Source organism: Chenopodium album, chromosome 2, assembly GCF_948465745.1.
Source record: "Chenopodium album chromosome 2, dcCheAlbu1.1, whole genome shotgun sequence".
In the NCBI taxonomy this organism is placed as follows: Eukaryota; Viridiplantae; Streptophyta; class Magnoliopsida; order Caryophyllales; family Amaranthaceae; genus Chenopodium; species Chenopodium album.
This window is the reverse complement of record NC_137835.1, coordinates 25550420-25569796: the sequence shown is the minus strand read 5'-3', so window position 1 is coordinate 25569796 and position 19377 is coordinate 25550420. Positions and strand designations below refer to the sequence as shown.

The 19377-nt window shown below is 37.0% G+C and overlaps 1 non-coding gene across 1 annotated transcript; it reads right to left on the bottom strand.

The window, feature by feature from the left end:
• Positions 1-5541: 5541 nt before the first annotated feature.
• Positions 5542-5648, bottom strand: LOC145607479 (small nucleolar RNA R71). The gene has a single exon (XR_014105569.1). It is a non-coding gene; the product is annotated as a small nucleolar RNA R71 (small nucleolar RNA).
• Positions 5649-19377: the final 13729 nt, after the last annotated feature.

The window sequence follows — 19377 nt, the reverse complement described above, 5'->3', positions numbered from 1 at the left end:
TTCGAACAATGCAAGGTGTTTCTTGATCTTGTCAATGCGGAATTGTGTATAAAAGGTTGGTTTAGAAAAAAGAGAAAGTGAGAGCTTTAGCTTCGAGATAGAAGAGAATTAGGGAGTTGTTTATAATTCCTAAGAATTGGTGATCCAAAACGGAGATTTTAGGAGGCTATTTATAGAAAAAATCAGCCAAAAAGATAAACAAATCAGAGTTTCGACGAGGAAAAAACAAGTTAGCGCCAGGCGCTGACCATTAGCGTCAGGCGCCAGACGCTAAAGTCTGGCGTTAGGCACTAATTAATTCTTTCACGCGTTTTCTAAATTCAGATAAAATTTAACAGTACAGAAGGGCAAAATCGTATTTTCCTTAAAAACACTCTTTTATTCTGGTTAAAACTCTAAAAAGTTAACAAAAGTCAATTTATCAATGCTAATTGAATTTGGAATGAAAAGAACCTTCTAGAAGAATCTAGAAGACTAAAACCATTCCTAATTCCATTAGGCATGATAAATCCATATTAGGCCCTCCTCTTGATCATTGGGCCGCATATAAGGCTCAAACCGGGCCTAGTTTAGTAATTTGGCCATAACTTCCTCATTATTTATCGGAATTGGGCTTATAATATATCGTTGGAAAGCTATTTTCAAACCCCCTCCAACTACACCTTTATTGGACCCATATCTTGGACCAACCAAACTGGATTGGCTGTTTTCTTATAATAGGTTTTCAAAAACAGAAAGAAAAAAAAAGAAATTAAAACTATCCGCAACACTAGACTTTCCATACTTTCACTTCATTCGATTATGATTCCACGTGAAAGGTACTTGTGGGGAATAGTTTCAAGCCTCTAAAATCCCACTAGCTTGAACCCCACTGTGATCATACACTAAAGTACGGTGGCGTCCAAAAGGGAAGAAGATAGAGCAAAAGAGTCGCCAACAAGTTTTTAAGGAACTTGTAAACCATCACGAGGTATCCAAGATATCGTCAACTCCATAAGGTCATGAACCAAATAAGGGTTCGGGGATGATGGTACAAATCCAACCTAAAAGAGATTGAACCTGCCCTAATAATAGGCCTCTACTTTATTCTGCTCGTATTCATGTGCGCTTTCTGACTAACATACAATCAATAGAATAACCCTAAACCTGTTTAATCTATGTTGGTTGAATTTAATGCACAAATAAACTATTATTGGAGATCACTTGAATTTATAATCACAATTAACCCTAAACAAGATTATTAATTATCTTATTAAGCGTGATTGCAAATACCAATTCCCTTTAACATGCATAAAAGGTGATCAAGCAATAACAATAAAAAACAATATGCATATCAAGCAACATAATAAAAATAAACATCATTAATAATAATTATAATAAAATTATAATCATAATCAAAACAATAATAATAATAATAATAATAATATTATTCACAATCATCATAAATTATAACAATTATAATTTTAATCATGTTCATGTTAATAATAAAGCATAATAAAAATAGCAAGATCCTAGGCATGATACTAACAAGATTAATAACAAACCCTAGCATGTCACTAAGCAATAAAAATCATGTCTTTAGCCCTAACATGATACTAACATGAATTAATATTAGGAAGAACATAGGAAGCATCGTAACAATCATATTTAATATATTTGTTACCCTAGACATGATACTAGGAATATCATAATAACAATATAAACATGATCATAATATCAATAAGATCAATTAAATTACTTACTTTGATGCCTCATACCTCTTTCTAATAACAAAATACACGCGTTAGTAACTTCAAGGAAAATAATAATCAAAGCAATTAACTTAAATAATTGAAAGAGAGATTTGGGACCAAACCCTCAGAAATTAAAACCTTTCACGTCTAGGGCGAAGGCAACTTCGAATATGGTTAGGTGTTTCAAGATCTTGTGAATGCGGAATTTTGTATTAAAGAGCAAAGTTTAGAAAGAATGCTAAAAGATCAATGATTCATAAAGTAATTGTTGACGATTGATGATTGTAGATGAAAACGGTGAATGAATATTGATAATCCGTCCATCAAAACGGAGCTTATGATACGATATTTATAGAGAAAAACATCCAAAAAAGATAATTTATCAAAATAGAGTCTGAAGATCGAAAAACCAACTTTGGCGCCAGGACCAGTGGCTAGCGCCAGGAGCCAATACTGGCGTCTGGCGCCAATCCTGGTTCCAGGCGCCAAGGCCTGGGGTTGGACGCCAAACCAGATTTTAACGCGTTTTCGAAAATATGATAATTTTATTGTACTGGAAGATAAAATAATATAATTTCAGTCGAAAATGCTATTTGATCTAATTAAAACTCTGAAGAATCCTAATTGAATTAGGAATGATAAAACCTTCTAAAATGTTCTAGAAGACCAAAACCATTCCTAATTACATTAGGAATGATAAATCATATTAGGCCCTCCCCTAGATCATTGGGCCGTACTTAAAACTCAAACCAGGCCCAGTTTAGTAAATTGGCCATAAATTCCTCAATATTCATCGGAATTGGGCTTATAATATATCGTTGGAAAGGTCTTTGCAAACCCCATCCAACTACACCACTATTGGACCCATATCATGGACCAACCAAACTGGATTGGTTGTTTTCTAAAAATAAAGTTTTCAAAAAAAGAGAGAAGAGAAAAGAAAAAAAACTTTCCGCAACACTAGACCTTTCCACACTTTCGTTTCATTCGATTATGATTCGACGTGAAAGGTACTCATCACTGGGTTTGGTTTTGGGGAGACACAAATGGGTGTCTACAGTACTCATCATCGGGTTTGGTTTTAGGAGACAGAAATGGGTGTCTACACGCGATCTTCGACAGCATTTGCTAAGATCGTGGAGGTTGTCACCAAGATTTGAGAAGGACGGTTCGTGATGAGGCGATCTTCGACGACTTTTGCTATGATTGGGAAAGTTGTCACTATTATTTTAGAAAAAGTCTCGAGATGTAACAGCAATGATCGACAGCATTCCCTAGCTTGCGGAGGGTTGTCACAAACAACTACAGGTGATTTCAACCGAAGTTATCTTCAATCGTGTTCCCTGGCTTGCGGAAGATGATCACAAAGCGCTAGAAGGTCGTTTCAGGGGAAGCAATCTTTGATGGGGTTCTCTAGCCTGTAGAAGTCTATCACAGCGGAAATGGAGGCGGTTACAGGCGTAGCAGTCTTCAGGCGGTATTCTCTAGCTTGTAGAAGATCGTCAAAACAAACAGCAGGATGGCGTTTCCTAGCTTGCGGAAGGTTGTCACAACAACAATATAACAATGCGGCAACAAATCGGTTACCTCCAGAGACGTGTGCTCGACGGTGAAAGATACACGTTTCTTAACTCTATAATCTGTTTAACTAATGCTAGTTTGCAGGTATCGGCGTTATAAGAGTGAGTTAGGATCGCAGATTTGATATGTTCATTTTATATAGTATTTTACCACTTTTAGTGTTTTTGGTCATAAGTAGTAGTGTTTTTGGCTCTTTAGAGCCACTTTTATTACTAATTGGTGTTTTCTAGTGTTTTTTTAGATTTGGTTGACTTTTGTAGGGATTTGCACTTTTGGAGCATTTTCCCGATATATTATGGAGTGTCTACGAGCATTGGAGATGCACGACCATCCTTCATAGCCCAGGGCCGGTTAGAGCCATTGAACCGGTGATTAAGGGCTCGGTATATGTGATACCGGGGCATTTGGATCAAGTATTCAAGACCCGAAGAGGAAATCCGAATTGGCCCGAAGAATTGGAGCCCATCGAAGTCCAAAGAGTAGCCCAAGAGTGCCGCCCGGCCAAAGGAGCTCCCGCCCGAAGCAGCGCCCGGCCGGGTAGGGAGAAAAAAAGCTGGCGCCCGAACTCGCGCCCGGCCGAGCGAGAGAGACGCACCTTGGAGTAAAAAGGCAGGCCCGATCGGGCGCATGTCATTATTAGGAGGTTTTTGATCGTCGTTTAAGTTTGTTTTAGCTTAGGATTCTTGCTTAATATAAATACTTTTCCGTTAAGCGAGTTTATCAACTTCTTTTACTCTTTCCTAATTCTTCTCTTAGATTTTCTCTCTCTACTTAGTTTTAGATTAGATTCTCTCCCTAATACTTTGTTCTTAACTCTACTCTTAATTAAAGATTACTTTGGTAACGATTTATTCTACTTTTATCTCAGTTATTTATTTTAATTCTTTCATCATGTATTATTTTATTGCCTTGATTAGTTTAGATTCAATTATGTGTGAGTAGTTTCCTTTCTAGGGTTTGTGGGGATCCATAAATAATATGAAGGGGTAGTTTATTGTTGTAAATTATCAATGTTAGATTATTTTCATATTGATTGATTTAATGCTTTGTGACTAGATTAGCCTTGATCTTTTATGCATGAGTTTGACAATATTAATTCGAGATTCGAGAGATGAGAATTGATGTATAGGTCTAGTTTCAATAGGCAGGTTAATTTATAAATGGTTAAGCAAGATTCGAGAGATGAGATTTAATACCGGTAGATTAATTCTGTGATTGTAATACGTAGCGAAAGCCCTTTATCATCTAATTAATTATGCATTGATGATTGATTATTATGTTTTACCCTGGAATGTTATTTAATGGTGAACCTATGCCCTAGGCCTTTATTCATTATTTTCTCTTTACTCTTAATCTCCGTAGTTTAGTTTTATATCCATATTATTAAATTGTTACTTGATAATTTAGATTGCTTAAATTAATTAGGAATAGATAGACCAGTTTCCCTGTGGACTCGACCCTACTTCCCCATCTTCATTAGTTAGAGGATTTAGGAATTATTTTTTATTGGGTGATTACGACTTTTGCCTGTCAAAATTTGGCGCCGTTGCCGGGGAGACGGTTTTAATTTTATTTCTTATTGTTTTTTGTAGTCTTGGTTATTTCCTTTTGTCTCAGAGAACGTTAGTTCTTTGAGGCAAGTCTCATATTTGCTTTTAGTTCTTTTTTTATGCCCAGGTGTTCCAGATCAGGTTACATCCCATTCGATCCGGAGATCGAATGATCCTTCCATTGATAGAAAAATTTCTACAGGCAAATTCTGGCGGGTTCAGGTGATAATAATAATCACCGAGAGCCTCTAACTGATTCTAGTGATTCAGAGGTATCTTCGGATCCAGAATCATAGATGGCGATTCCTAAGAAGCTTCGTTATTATTCACAACCAAAGCTTACAGATTTTCCACACCTTAATCCCACTCCAGCTCTTGATGGGGTACAGTTTGAGATTAAACCCCAATTTATAACGATTATAGAAAGGAAGAAATTTATTGGAGCTAAGGGTGAGGACCCAAATCTTCATATTGCAGACTACTATTAGTACTGTAATACCATCAGGAAAGATGGGGTCACACAAGACCAAATCAGGGAGATTCTCTTTCCTTTCTCATTAAGTGGAAAAGCCAAATTATGGTTTAATGGATTAAATAGAACTGCACTTGGTATAACTGACTGGGAGACTCTTGTTTTGAATTTTTATAACAAATATTATCCTGTAGAGAGAACAATTGTACTACGGAGTGCTATTCAAAACTTTGCCCAAGAGGCCGATGAAACTTTATATGAGGCTTGGGAGAGGTTTAAGGATATACAAAGAGAATGCCCCCACCATAATTTGGCACAATGGCAGTTGATCCAAGCCTTTTACAATGGGATTGGAAATTCATCTAGAATAATATTGGATTCAGCAGCTAGTGGAAGGTTTATGAACCTTAATATTGATAATGCAGGTCAAGTTATTAAAGATATGGCAATTAATAATTCCCAATATGGGAATCCTCGAGGCTTTGCTAATAAAGGTAAACATAGTGTCAACTCTGTATCCTTTTTACAAGCTCAAATAACCTCTATATGCCAGAAATTAAATAATCTTAGTACTGCAAATGTAGCTAATGTTTCTGCAATTAATAATAATGCTAATGAGGCTTTTAGTTAAAATTGTTGGATTTTAGGTCATTGGGAGCAAGATTGCAGGAGTTCCGTGGAGCAAGTCAATGCCTTTCAAGCTTATAGGCAGAACAACCCATACTCTAACACCTACAATCCTGGGTACCAGAATCATCCGTACCTTTCCTACCGGAGCACCAATGTTCAAAATCCACCACCTCCACAAGAATCATAGGCGCCACAACAACAACAACAGAAATATAACCACCCCAATGCTGCCAGAAGAACTATCCAAAACAACCCTCCTCATCTTCCGACCTTGCTTTGGTAGAAATTAGAGCGATGCTGGCTAGTATGCAGCAGCACATGGAGAGTAGAGATGCCCAAATTGATTCAATCCTAGCACATAATAAAATTGTAGATAATCAAATTGCGCAAATTTCTGCTACTCTGCAAGCCCGTCAACAGGGAGCCCTGCCAGCACAGCCGACCAGGCCTACGGATCAAGCCTATGAAATTACTCTAAGGAGTGGTTCACACTATGAAGGGCCCCCTATGCCCAGAGATGATGAGCCTATTTTATTATATAATGCTAATCTTGATTCCATTAAATTTGACAATGTAGCTAATAGCCCTACAGGGCTAAAGAATAGTACTAATATATCTGATTTGGCATTGCAGGGTACGACTCTAAGAAAGGTAGCAGCTCTAGATAAGAGCAGTAATATTCCAAAGCCAGTTATCAAACTTTCATTCCCAAATCTTCACTTGAAAACAAATTTGGATCATCAGTTTGGTAAATTTCTGGAGATGGTTAAAGATTTGCAGGTAACAGTCCCCTTCACTGAACTAATTACATAAATTCCTGCATATGAAAAATCTATGAAGGAAATATTGACTAGAAAAAGGTCTATTAGTGAGGTAGAGAAAGTAGGTTTCACTGTAGAATGTAGTGATGTACTTCAAAATAAATCTCCACCTAAACTAAAAGATTCGAGTAGTTTTTCTATCCCATGTCATATTGGCAATCTAATGATTGACAATGCATTTTGTGATTTGGGTGCTAGCGTCAGTGTTATGCCATTGTTTGTATGTTCCAAGCTAAATATGGGTAAATTAAAGCCACCAATATTGCTCTACAAATGGCCGACCGTTATTTTAAATACATCGCAGGTGTTTTTGAGGATGTTCCTGTTAGAGTAGGTAAATTTCATATACCTGTTGATTTTGTTCTTCTTGATATGACTGAGGATATGCAAACCCCAATTATTTTGGGTAGACCATTCCTCAACACTGCAGGAGCAATTATAGATGTGAGATGTGGCAAATTGACACTATCAGTAGGGGATGATAAAATTATTTTCAATGTTAATAATACCCCTTAAAGCCCCATGACAGAGAAGAAGTGTTTTAGTGTGTATGTGGTTCAAAATTATTCTAACAAGTCCCAAGCTCTTGTAAAAGATCCCTTGGAGGCGGTATCTTGTGTTGTATCTTCTACAGATGAGATAGGCAAATGGCAGAAGGAAGTTTATGCAATAAAAAGAGCCCTCTACACTATCGGTCTTGGCTTTGAGGATGAGAAGGTGGAACTAAATAAACAAGCTATGGAAATTGAGCCTACAGTAAGTGTTCCGCCAGATCGAGTTGCAAGTGCTAAATGTAGTGTCAATTTTAAGCAACCATTGATCGAAGCGGGATCTTTAGTGCGTAGCATTGAAGAAATCCCTATCCAAGTCAAGGAGGATCCACCAGATAAGGTGAATTGGCGTCCCACAGGGTATTTCAGGAAGCCGCGGCGTGGCCTAAACACCACTCGACCGGGTGAGAAACCAACCAACTAAGCGTTAGGCCAAGGGTCCTAGCTCTTGTACTGGGAAAGAAGGTCGTGCGGGGCCTAGATAAACTAGCGCTTTGCGGGAGGCAACCCATATTTTAATGCTTTTTAAACTAGTTTTTCTTTTCTTTTTCTTGTGAGAGGAGAGAGGAGGGAATCTAGTGAGTTTTATGAGTTTTTGTACAGGATTGAAGGAAAAGAGTTAGCCAAAAATTGAAGAAAAGAAGAAAGACAAAAATCGTCCAAGCTAGCCTCAGGCCCGATCGGGCGAAGCTCGCCCGACTGGGCACAAGTTCAAGGGTTCATAATTCGTAATTTCTGCCCGATCGAGCGAGAGACTAAGGATTCGAATTAAAGTTTTTTCGCCCGATCGGGCGAATGACGCCCGACCGGGCGCGAGATTTGACAAAATACGGAGATTAAGATTGCCCGACCGGGCGCGAGAGTAGAAGAATTTTTGGGCAAGAGATCGCCCGATCGGGCAAAGGGCGCCCAACCGGGCGTGAGAGCAACGAAGAATTCAGATATCGGATCGCCCGACCGAGCGAATCTCCGCCCGACCGGGCGCGACACCAAAGCCCGTGTTTTTTTTTCTTCTTTCTTCTTCCTTTTCTTTTTTTCTTTCTTTCTTTCCTCATTTCTATCTATTTCCTCCATAGCTTTCTCTCTCTAAAACCTTAAAACCTCTACCTTCTCTCTAAGATCTTCTCTTCATTTCTTACCCAAATCCAATAATTTTTACATATTTTTAATCCTCTCTTCATCCTTTACAATCCTACATAAAATATATAAAAAAAAAAATTAAGTTTCCATCAAATAATTTTACACCCATTTTTCCACTATGGCTTCAAAGAGGGCTCGATCAATTTTTTGGAGGAGTTCTAGTTCGAGGAAGGAGTACGATCCAGATTTGCAACTCCCCTATTGGCTAACAATCGGAATTGCTAGCCAGGAGCAAAAGGAATTGCTAGAACACCTTGCCGGGTGGGAGGTAATTCCTTCACGGTGGTTACACCGCCCTACCCTTGAATCTTATGGTTTGTATGATTTTGTTAAACGATTTTTGAATGATATAGGAATGAGAAAATTTGTTGACACGCACTATCCTACATACCGTAAATTAACATGTGAATGTTTGTCTTCTTTGAAAGTTGTAAATAGTAGAAATGGACCGAAATTATTTTTTAGGTTGAACAATAGGAATATTAGTTTGACATATGTTGAATTTTGTAAATTATTTGAATTAATCTCTTAATTACCTTATCAATGGCATGCTGATTATAAAATGGGTGATATTTATCATGCTTTAACTAGTTTACTGACCCTTGACCCCCAACATGCTAGTACAAAACCTATCCATCACCCTATCCCAAAAATCTAGAAAAGATTTGCAAGATTGTGTTTTCTCGGTAGGAACGAGCCTCACAATGCCCAAACAAACAAACTAGCAGTTATTGGACACTATGTGTATGGGTTTGGTAAAATGAACATAAGTAGATACATCATCCACCACCTGAGTAGACATGCCACTGCTAGTACCCAGTCTCGTACCCCTATTCGTGTAGGAGGCTTGATCACTAGGATAGCAGTTAAAAAGGCCGGTTTTGTTGAGAGTGGACCCCACTAGATGACTAACTGTGGACCAGATACCTATATGACTGCTAGGTATTTTGAGGAGTTTGGTTGGGTATGATTGGATAATGAGCAAACCCCCCACTGGTGTATTAGGATTGGGATTGAGCAGCCATTGCCTATTTTAACCATACCTAGTCCTGACTTGACCGCCTTTCCCCCCAGGAAAGTGTCCTACACGTACGACCTATTAGTTGCCCATGCTAGGGGGCAAGCACCACCAGTACCACTACCAGTCCCACCACCCTAGCCTGAGCTCGAGATAGTGCATTCACCACCTCGCACGTCTGACTCTAACTCTGACCTAGTTTGGGACTTCCAGAATACAGGTCAGGCTTTAAGCCGTATTGAGCATTCCCACACTAACCTTAGGAGGATGGTAGGCTCTATTGACCATAGGTTAGGGTACGTTGAGAGCAACTAGGGTACAGCTCTTTACCCTATGTATGATGATTATGCTCGTCGGGGAAACATTCCCGACTATGCCACTTACCCTGACTTGTTTCAGCCTCCACCCCAAGGATACGATAGGGATCCCACTGCCCATGGTATTTATACTGACTATTCTGCTTTATATGGGTACGGCCAGGACATTCCTTTCAGGGGACCGGTGGGGGGTGGGGGAGTTTTCACGCTGATTATTTTGGTAGTAGCTCTTCTGGTGCAGGTGGCTGCAGAGGTGGAGGATTCGGCTCCATGGATGAGGATGATGAAGACTAGCCTTGCTCGGCTAGTTCCCGAGCCAATGAGGACATTGTCTGATTCTGGCTTGGGGGAGATTTTTGATTTGGTATCTTTCTTTTTCTCTTTTCTCTTGTTTTTGGTGTGTTTTCTTAGATTAGATTTATTGCTTTCTAGGTTAGTTTTATTGCTTTTATATATAAAACATACAAAAAAATTAAAAAATAAAAAAAATCCAAAAATACGTTCCAATGAATTGTAAATCATGCTTCCCTGTGCCCTATACTTGGAAAATATTTTTTTGATTCTTGGTTATTGTTGATAAATATTGTGGATTAGTTGATCATGATTTGAAGTTTGATTGCTTAGATGCCCTAGCATGTGTCAATTTTGCCCAACTTCTTGTGAATATAGTGCTTGATTAGTTGATTTGGTTAGGAATGTGTGACAGTTCCTGGTATGTCAATGGATTTTAGTATTGATCTGTAACTATATGTAATATTTATATGACTCATTATTATGCACATTGTGGAGGACGAAGGCATTTATTCTTTTAGGTAGCCTCCTGATGATTTAGATACATTTGTTCCCTTCATGCTACCCATGTTGTTGCCTTGACTTTTTTTTTGTTTATTAGCCACATTACAAGCCATTTTTGCCCCATTGGTTACTTGTCCTAAGCTTGGCTTGGGGGAGCTATTAGTCAGTGAGGTGATGGAGTTTGTAGTGTGCTTATTATTTGCACAATTTGGGTGGGTTTTGAGAAGTTATTTTGTTCTTGATCGGAGTTTATTTTTTATGAGCTTGAATGTTTAATGCTCTTGAGAAGAAAAAAATAAAGTATGATGTAAAAAAAAAAAAGAAAAAACAAAAGACAAGTTTAAAGAGGAAAAGAGAAAAAATAAGTGAACTTCAAAAGAAAAAAAAAAGGAAAAAATTGTTCAATGTTCAAATGTTCTAGTTGGAGGTTGATCAAAAGAAAAAAAAAGATGATGAGTTTCAATGAAAAATTCAAGTTTGGAAAATAAAGTTTGTTATTTCACTCTAATTCTTCATTATTACATCTTTATGAGTGAAATTTGTAAGTGTTGGGATTGTTTGATATGTTTGGAGTTGTATTTGGTGGATTCTTGTTGTAGTTGGTTATGTTGGAGATGTTGATCATTATTTATTTTGATCATGGGTTTTTTTAGGATTTGCTCCCTTTAAGCACAGCTTTTCTCTCACTTATTCCCAAATGTTTCCTACCCTTTACCCTAGCCTTACATTACAAGCTTTAAAGACCTTCCGACCTTTGTGCATAGAGTTGTATGGATGTGAAAGTGTTGTTTATCAATGCAAGTTATGAATTGACATATTTCGAGTCGACTAGTAGGTTGGGTGTACATATTTTTATACACACGAGAGTGTGAGTTAGGAGGGCATTGTTCACATTAAAGGGGTTGGTTGGAGAGCGAACGAGTACATCTTTTCCTCGCCACATAAATGAGAGTTGAGTGTGTGAGCACTAGTCTTGAATTCTATATGCTCTTGTGGTTTGCTCTCTCACTTATACTCTTATAATTGGATGAATTTGATTGGTTGACTTTGAAGCATGTTTATTAGATTACCTTGAATTGTTTGTGCTTGATTTTTACTTTTTGGGGTTAAGCATATTTATTTATTTATTGATAAGATCTTTGCTTAGGGATAAGCAAAGGTTTGGCTTGGGGGAGTTTGATATGTTCATTTTATATAGTATTTTCCCCCGTCCCTTGGTCATAATTAGTAGTGTTTTTGGCTCTTTCGATCCACTTTTATTAATAATTGGTGTTTTCTAGTGTTTTTTAGATTTGGTTGACTTTTGTAGGGATTTGCACTTTTGGAGCATTTTCCCGAGATATTATGGAGTATCTACGAGCATTGAAGATGCACGACCATCCTTCATAGCACAAGGCCGGTTAGAGCCATTGAACCGGTTCAAAAGTATGTGATACCGGGGCATTTGGATCAAGTATTCAAGACCCGAAGAGGAAATCCGGATTGGCCCGAAGAATTGGAGCCCAATCGAAGTCAAAGGAGTAGCCTAAGAGTGTCGCCCAGCCAAAGGACCTCCCGCCCGAAGGCGCGCCCGGCTGGGGTGGGGGGGGGGGGGGGAAAGAAGCTGGTGCAAGAACTCGCGCTCGGCTGGGCGCGAGAGACGCACCTTGGAGTAAAAAGGCGGGCCTGATCGGGCGCGTGTCATTATTAGGAGGTTTTTAATGGTCCTTTAAGTTTGTTTTAGCTTAGGATTCTTGTTTAATATAAATACTTTTCCGTTAAGCGAGTTTATCAACTTCTTTTACTCTTTCTTAATTCTTCTCTTAACTTTTCTCTGTCTACTTAGTTTTTAGATTAGTTTCTCTCTCTAATACTTTGTTCTAAACTCTACTCTTAATTCCAGATTACTTTGGTAACGATTTCTTCTACTTTAATCTCAGTTATTTATTTTAATTCTTTCATCATGTCTTATTTTATTGCTTTGATTAGTTTTGATTCAATTATGTGTGAGTCGTTTCCTTTCTAGGGTTTGTGGGGATCCATAAATAATATGAAGGGTTAATTTATTGTTTTATCATTGCTAGATTATTTTCCTGTTGATTGATTTAATGCTCTATAACTAGATTAGGCCTGATCTTTTATGCATGAGTTTGACAATATTGATTCGAGATTCAAGAGATGAGAATTGATGTTTAGGTCTAGTTTTAATAGGCAGGTTAATTTATAAATGGTTAAGTCGAGATTAGAGAGATGAGATTTAATATCGACAGATTAATTATGTGATTGTAATACGTAGCGAAAGCCCTTTATGATCTGATTAATTATGCATTGATGATTGATTATTATGTTTTACCCTGGAATGTTATTTATTGGTGAACCTATGACCTATGCCTTTATTCATTGTTTTCTCTTTACTTTTAATCTCCTTAGTTTAGTTTTATATCCATATTATTAAATTGTTACTTGATAATTTAGATTGCTTAAATTAATTAGGAATAGATAGACTAGTTTCCCTGTGGATTCGACCCCACTTCCCTATCTGTATTAGTTAGAGGATTTAAGAATTATTTTTTATTGGGTGATTACGACTTTAGCCTCTCAAGAACGTTCTGAATCATTCTCCGTCCCTATCGATACTTTGACTTTTGTTTTCGAAAAATAAGTTTCTCCAAACTCAATCAAAGTGGGGGATTTTATAGACACCCATTTGTGTCTCCCCAAAACCAAACCCAGTGATGAGTACCTTTCACATCGAATCATAAACTTATGAAGTGAAAGTGTGGAAAGTCTAGTGTTGCAGTTGGATTTTATTTCTTTTCTCTCTGTTTTTGAAAACCTATTTTTGGAAACATCCAATCCAGTTTGGTTTGGTCCATGGCAAGGGTCCAATAATAATGTAGTTGGATCGGGTTCGAAAAGACCTTTCCAACGATATAATATAAGCCCAATTTCGATGATTAATGAGGAAGTAATGACCAAATTACTAAACTGGGCCCAGTTTAATATTTATATACGGCCCAATGATCTAGAGGAGAGCCTAATATTTTTTTTATCATTCCTAATGCAATTAGAATTTATTATAGTCTTCTAGATTTTTCTAGAAGGTTCTTTTCATTCCTAATTTAATTAGCATTGATAAATTGACTTTAGTTGACTTTTTACAGTTTCAATAAGAATAAAAGAAGTGTTTTTAAGGAAACTACGATTTTGCCCTCTTGTACGGCTAAATTTTATCAAATTAAGAAAACGCGTGGAAATTGTTTTCTAGCGCCGAACGACAGGATTAGCGCCTGGCGCTAGGTCTATTGTCTGGCGCTAATGCTTGGCGTTTGGCGCTAGCCTTAGCGTCTAGCGTCTGGCGCTAATTCATTTTATTCTCATCGAAACTATGATTCGTTTTTATATCCATCCGGCTGATTTTCTTTATAAATAGCCTCCTAAATCTCCGTTTTCAATCATCAACAACTACTAACTCTCTAATTCTTTCTCACCAATTCTCATCAAGAATTTCTTGAATCTCTCAACCTCTTTTTAGCTTAGTTTTTTACAAACAAAATTTCGCATTCACATGATCTTGAAACACCTAGCCAAGTTCAAAGTTACCTTTTCCCTAGACGTGAAAGGTTTTAATTTCTGAGGGTTCGGTCCCAAATTTCTATTTCAATTATTTTATTTAATTGTTTGTTTTATATTTCCCTTGAAGTTACTAACGCATGTATTTTGTTATTAGAAAGAGGTACGAAGAATCCAAGTAAGTGCTTTAATTGATTTTATTGATATTATGATATAGAAATCATGTCTATTAGGTTGTTATTATGATTCCTATTGTCATGTTAGAGTGTTTTAATCTTCCTAGTATCATGTTTGAGGTAATAACTATAATTTCTAATATCAAATATGATAATTGTGATTCCTGCAATGCTTCCTATTCTTTCCTAATATTTTTTATTGTTAGTATCAAGTTAGGGCTATATATTTGATTTTTATTTCTTAGTGACATGCTAGGGTTTTTTTATTAATCTTGTTAGTATCAAGCCTAGGATCTTGCTTATATTATGCATTTACATGATTATTTTAATTATTATTATAATTGTTTTTATTATTATTTTTATTATTAATATGTTGCTTGATGTAATATTTTTATTACTTAATCACACCTTTTATGCATGTTTAAAGGGAATCGGTACTTGTAATCACAGTTAATAAGATAATTAATAATCTTGTTTAGGGTTAATTTTTTTATTATTCAAGTGATCGCCAATAATAGATTTATTTGTGCATTAATATTCTACCAACATAGATTAAACAGGTTTAGGATAAATCTATTGATTGCATGTTAGTCAGAAAGTGCACATGAATACAATCAGAATAAAGTAGAGGCCTATTATTAGGGCAGGTTCAATCTCTTTTAGGTTGGATTTGTACCTTCATCCCCGAACTACCAGCCATGGTTCCAAACCTATTGGAGTTGACGATCTACTGGATCCTTAAGGGGTGTAACTTTCACCTCGTGAACGGTTTACAAGTTCCCAAAACTTGTTGGCAAATCTTTTGCTCTATCTTCTTTCCCTTTTGCGCCACCATATTTAAGTGTATGATCACTGTGGGGTTCAAGTTTGGGGTAATGCTTGAAATCTTCCCTATAGTTTTTTGGCGACTCCACTGGGGAGGATTTCTATTTTAAATCTTAAAATTTATTTTGGCAATGATTTAGAATGAGTGGATGAGAGTCGAGAAGTTCTAAGTATTTCATGTGCGTAATTTTGATTAACATTATTGTCATATGCATAAACAAGATCTCATTGGAAATACCATCCATAATGATTTATAAACATAGGATTTTTACACGTAGGAAATTTGAGGAATATCTTTCATAACTTGGATTGAAATAATGCTGCGCGAAACTGGAAAATTTTATCGAGCACATAAAGCCGTTGAGGCATGTAGGAACTAGCGTCAGAAAACAGAGTCTAGCGCTAATGATTTGACTCTAGCGCCACGCGTCATTCCTTGCGCCAGGCGCCAGAACCAAATTGCGACTCCGGCCTCTGTTTGCTGGCGCCAAGCTCTTCCAATACCGAACAAGAAATTTGCATTCTAATTCTGACCAGTTTTTAGCACTGTTTGCTCGATCCTACTTTCTGATTGAGTTTTTCTCACTTTTCTGAAACCCATATGTGTTCCACATATGGACATAACCCTCTGGGAATTCATGCTCCATCTACCTTATTGAACACTCTGTGCAACAAAGGGTACATCCGAGAATGTTGAATTATTCACCAAACCATGGAAGCAAGTTTTTAACTCGCGGTGTCCCATCCACTCGCGCCAACCCTTCAAAAGGTAAGGCTTCCACGCGGTGCATTCGGACAATTAACCATGGCCCTCTTTGACTAACCCATATCCCTAACTTTAGAGAACTAGAGCCATGTTTAAGTTGCAAACTCATTGCATCATATTGTGACTACTGGACTACTTATGCATTCTTTGCTTGTGCATACTCTATGTGTTTTTCCTAATTGTTTTTTTTACTTGTGATTAAACTTAAATAATCTAATTAATGACTAAAGGACTTTGCTTAATTAATTAATTAATTTGAGTAATTAAAGTCTAATAAATTAATCAGAATTGACCTAGTACGACTTTAGGCATACCCTGTAGAGTAATAATACCGAAAGCAGTCCCATATCATCATTCCAGCAATAGCGCCGCGATTTAGACTGTAGCGCCACTCTGTGGAGTGCAGCGCCTGTAGATAGCTCTGTGTTCTGGCGCTACACTGCAGATTCCGGCTCCAATTTTATCGCTTTGCGATAGTTAGGTATATTGCTCGAGTCATCACTTTGTGTCTAATTGAACAGTTTGCTAATCAACCCGATTATTTTTATTAATAATAATACCTCGTTAAGTCCTTAATTGAGTCCAGTAAATAAGTCCCATGGTCTACACAAAAGTCTTAACATGTCACTTGCACTCACAATAAAGCACCCACCAATATGTGTATACACCATGACCATGTCTTAGGTACATGCATGAGTCGGTTTTTCCATCATTTGAGTTAGGTGTACATTCTATTCCTAGATTCTTCTATATTTCCCCATCTACATGTTTTCTCCATATCACGAACTTCATTCATTCTATCTTCTTCCATCCGTTGCATATTGAATAGAGTTTGAGTCAAATAATTAACAGTCGATATCCCTAATTTCCCTTTCCACAGTACTTGGTCAAGGAAAGAAGGGCGATTAATCAAGGACAACACCTTTGTTCAAGTCTTACTTTTTGATAAACCAATTCGTCAAAAGAGGAAAGCTTAGAAGATAATGGCAAGTCAAGAAGAAGTCAATGAACTTAGGAGTCAGTTTTCTAATGTAACCGAGGTGTTGAAGACTTTAACCATTCAAGTCAATGACCCTGTGAAACAACAACAAATGGAGCTCATGCAATAAAGCTTGAGTAAGCTATCTAGTGACTACAAATTCCAAGGCATTAGTTCACAAGGGGTCTCGGTGGACAAGGAGCTTCTTTCGCAGAAGTTCAATGCCACTAACATCCTTAAATTCAAGGCAACCGATATTCCTTATCTTCACTTGAGAGCCTTTGAAACTATAATGAACATTAAGGGAATTGATAAGAAAGTCTTTCATTCCTTGTTTTTTTTATCTCTTCAAACTGTTTGTCAACAATGGTTCCTTTCTCTTGATAAAGAGAAAACCTCTACTTGGGATGCTATTGTAAACGTTTTCATTAATAGGTATAAATGTAATATTTAAGTTGAAACCGATTATAGACAACTTGAGATGCTAAGAAAAAAATAAAAAGGCTTTACTTATTTCTTTAATAAGTGGAGGGAAATTTCCGCTAATATGATTTAGGTGCCCTCCGAAAAAGAATCTATGAGGATGTTTATCAAGAATCTCAAACAGAAGTATTTGAAGCATTTAAAATGTCAACATAATTTGAATACTTTCAAGGCCATCTATGAAATCAGAATTGAAATCGAAGATGACCTCGCAAAACAAAAAGCTACTAACAACAGTAACCACGGTGGCTGGAAAGGAAAGAAGCACGCCAATCCTTCTTTTTCCGAAAACGCCAACTCTAGTAATAATGTTAGTACCTTTGACCATGACAGTGTCTTAGCTATGAATAATAAAGGATATAAAAAGAAACCAAGGAGAGAACTCACACCCATTGGAATGACCTACGATGCTGCTTTCGATCGTCTCTATGATCGAGGATTAATAAAACCTATTGGCCCTACCAAGGATCCAATGCTAGAAAATCGATCTTCGAGATGGAATCCCAACTATTATTGCAAATACCATCGAGGAAACGGTCATACCACTGATGAATTCTACAGGTTTCAAAATCTCATTCAAGATCTCATAGAAGCAAATAAGATCCCATTGCCTCTAGCTAGCGAGAAGACTGGGTGATGATGAAGCTAACAATACAAGACAAGAGGCGAGCTGCAACGACAAGATTTCATGACCTTTTTTATTTCTTTTTCATTTTTTCTTTTCCCCAATAATTCTAGTGTAGGCATCTTTCTTTTCCCTTAATTAATTTTGTAGATTATTTCTTTTTCTCTTTTAATAAAATGAGTATTTATTTCCTTCCGATCATTGCATTGCATTAAAAAAATAAAAAATAAAAAATATCCATGTTAAACTAAGCACAAGGTATACCAATGATTTGAGGCACCCCTTGTAGAACATCATATTGCCTTTCACCCTTCTAACTTACAATCCTTTCTTCATAAACCATTTTAAACCTCGTCTAACGATAGACCTTTCATTTTTTCAACCCATATCTACCTAACCTTTGGATGGGACAATTTGCAAATTATGCAATTTTAAAGAGCATGAATGAATTCAAAAGATAAAAAAAAAAAAAAAAAAAAAATAAGCAATTTCTAAAAAAAAAAAAAAGTGTACAAAAGGGAAAGTGTTCCAATGTCTTTGATATGAAAATGTCTTCGATATGAACAAGTCTCAGATTGCGTCTCTTATCGAGTGATCGGTACCGTGCCTGAGAAACATGAATATCAAGTGAGTGATAGACCGCATGATCGAGATTGCCCACATTTTTTAAAATAAAATAAATAAAGCAAAAAAAAATAAAATAAAATAAAAAGAGCTAAAAAAAGTGAGAAACCTCAAGCATGAAAACAAATATTCACAAGCAAAGTTGCACACCTTGGGGATTTATCTAATGCCTTGAGCCTTTATCTCTTTCTTCTTCTACCTTTATCCTAACCACGTTACAACCCTTAAAAAGTCCTTTTTGAAGTATACACATACTTGTGCGAGGTTTGGCTAGAGCTACGTTCGATCGGATTCCAAACGGATTCGTAGGCAACCTCACATCGAGGTGCGGCCGCAATAAACATGCATTCATATGATCATATCAAGGGATCCCCTATGCTCATCCCTATCAACTTAGAGCTACACTCGGGGGCTTGATCCCTACGTCATTTGCTTACCTAGCCTAAGAGTCACCATCATTTGACTCTTCTTAAAATAATATCTTTCCACACACTTAGCCCTTGCGGCCTAACTTTAGTGTCTCTATCACACACTTCAAAGATACATGACCAAATATTCTTCCCTTAGGAACCCTTTGTCATGAAATCTTAACGCAACGTTGAAGAATGCCTTGTCATATCAACATCACTCATCAATCATAATCATCATTGCATCACAAAGTATGAAGTACTTAGCCTCCGTGCCTAAGTTACCTAAATACTTTCATTATCGAATCAACTAGGATGGTCTAAGATGTTGC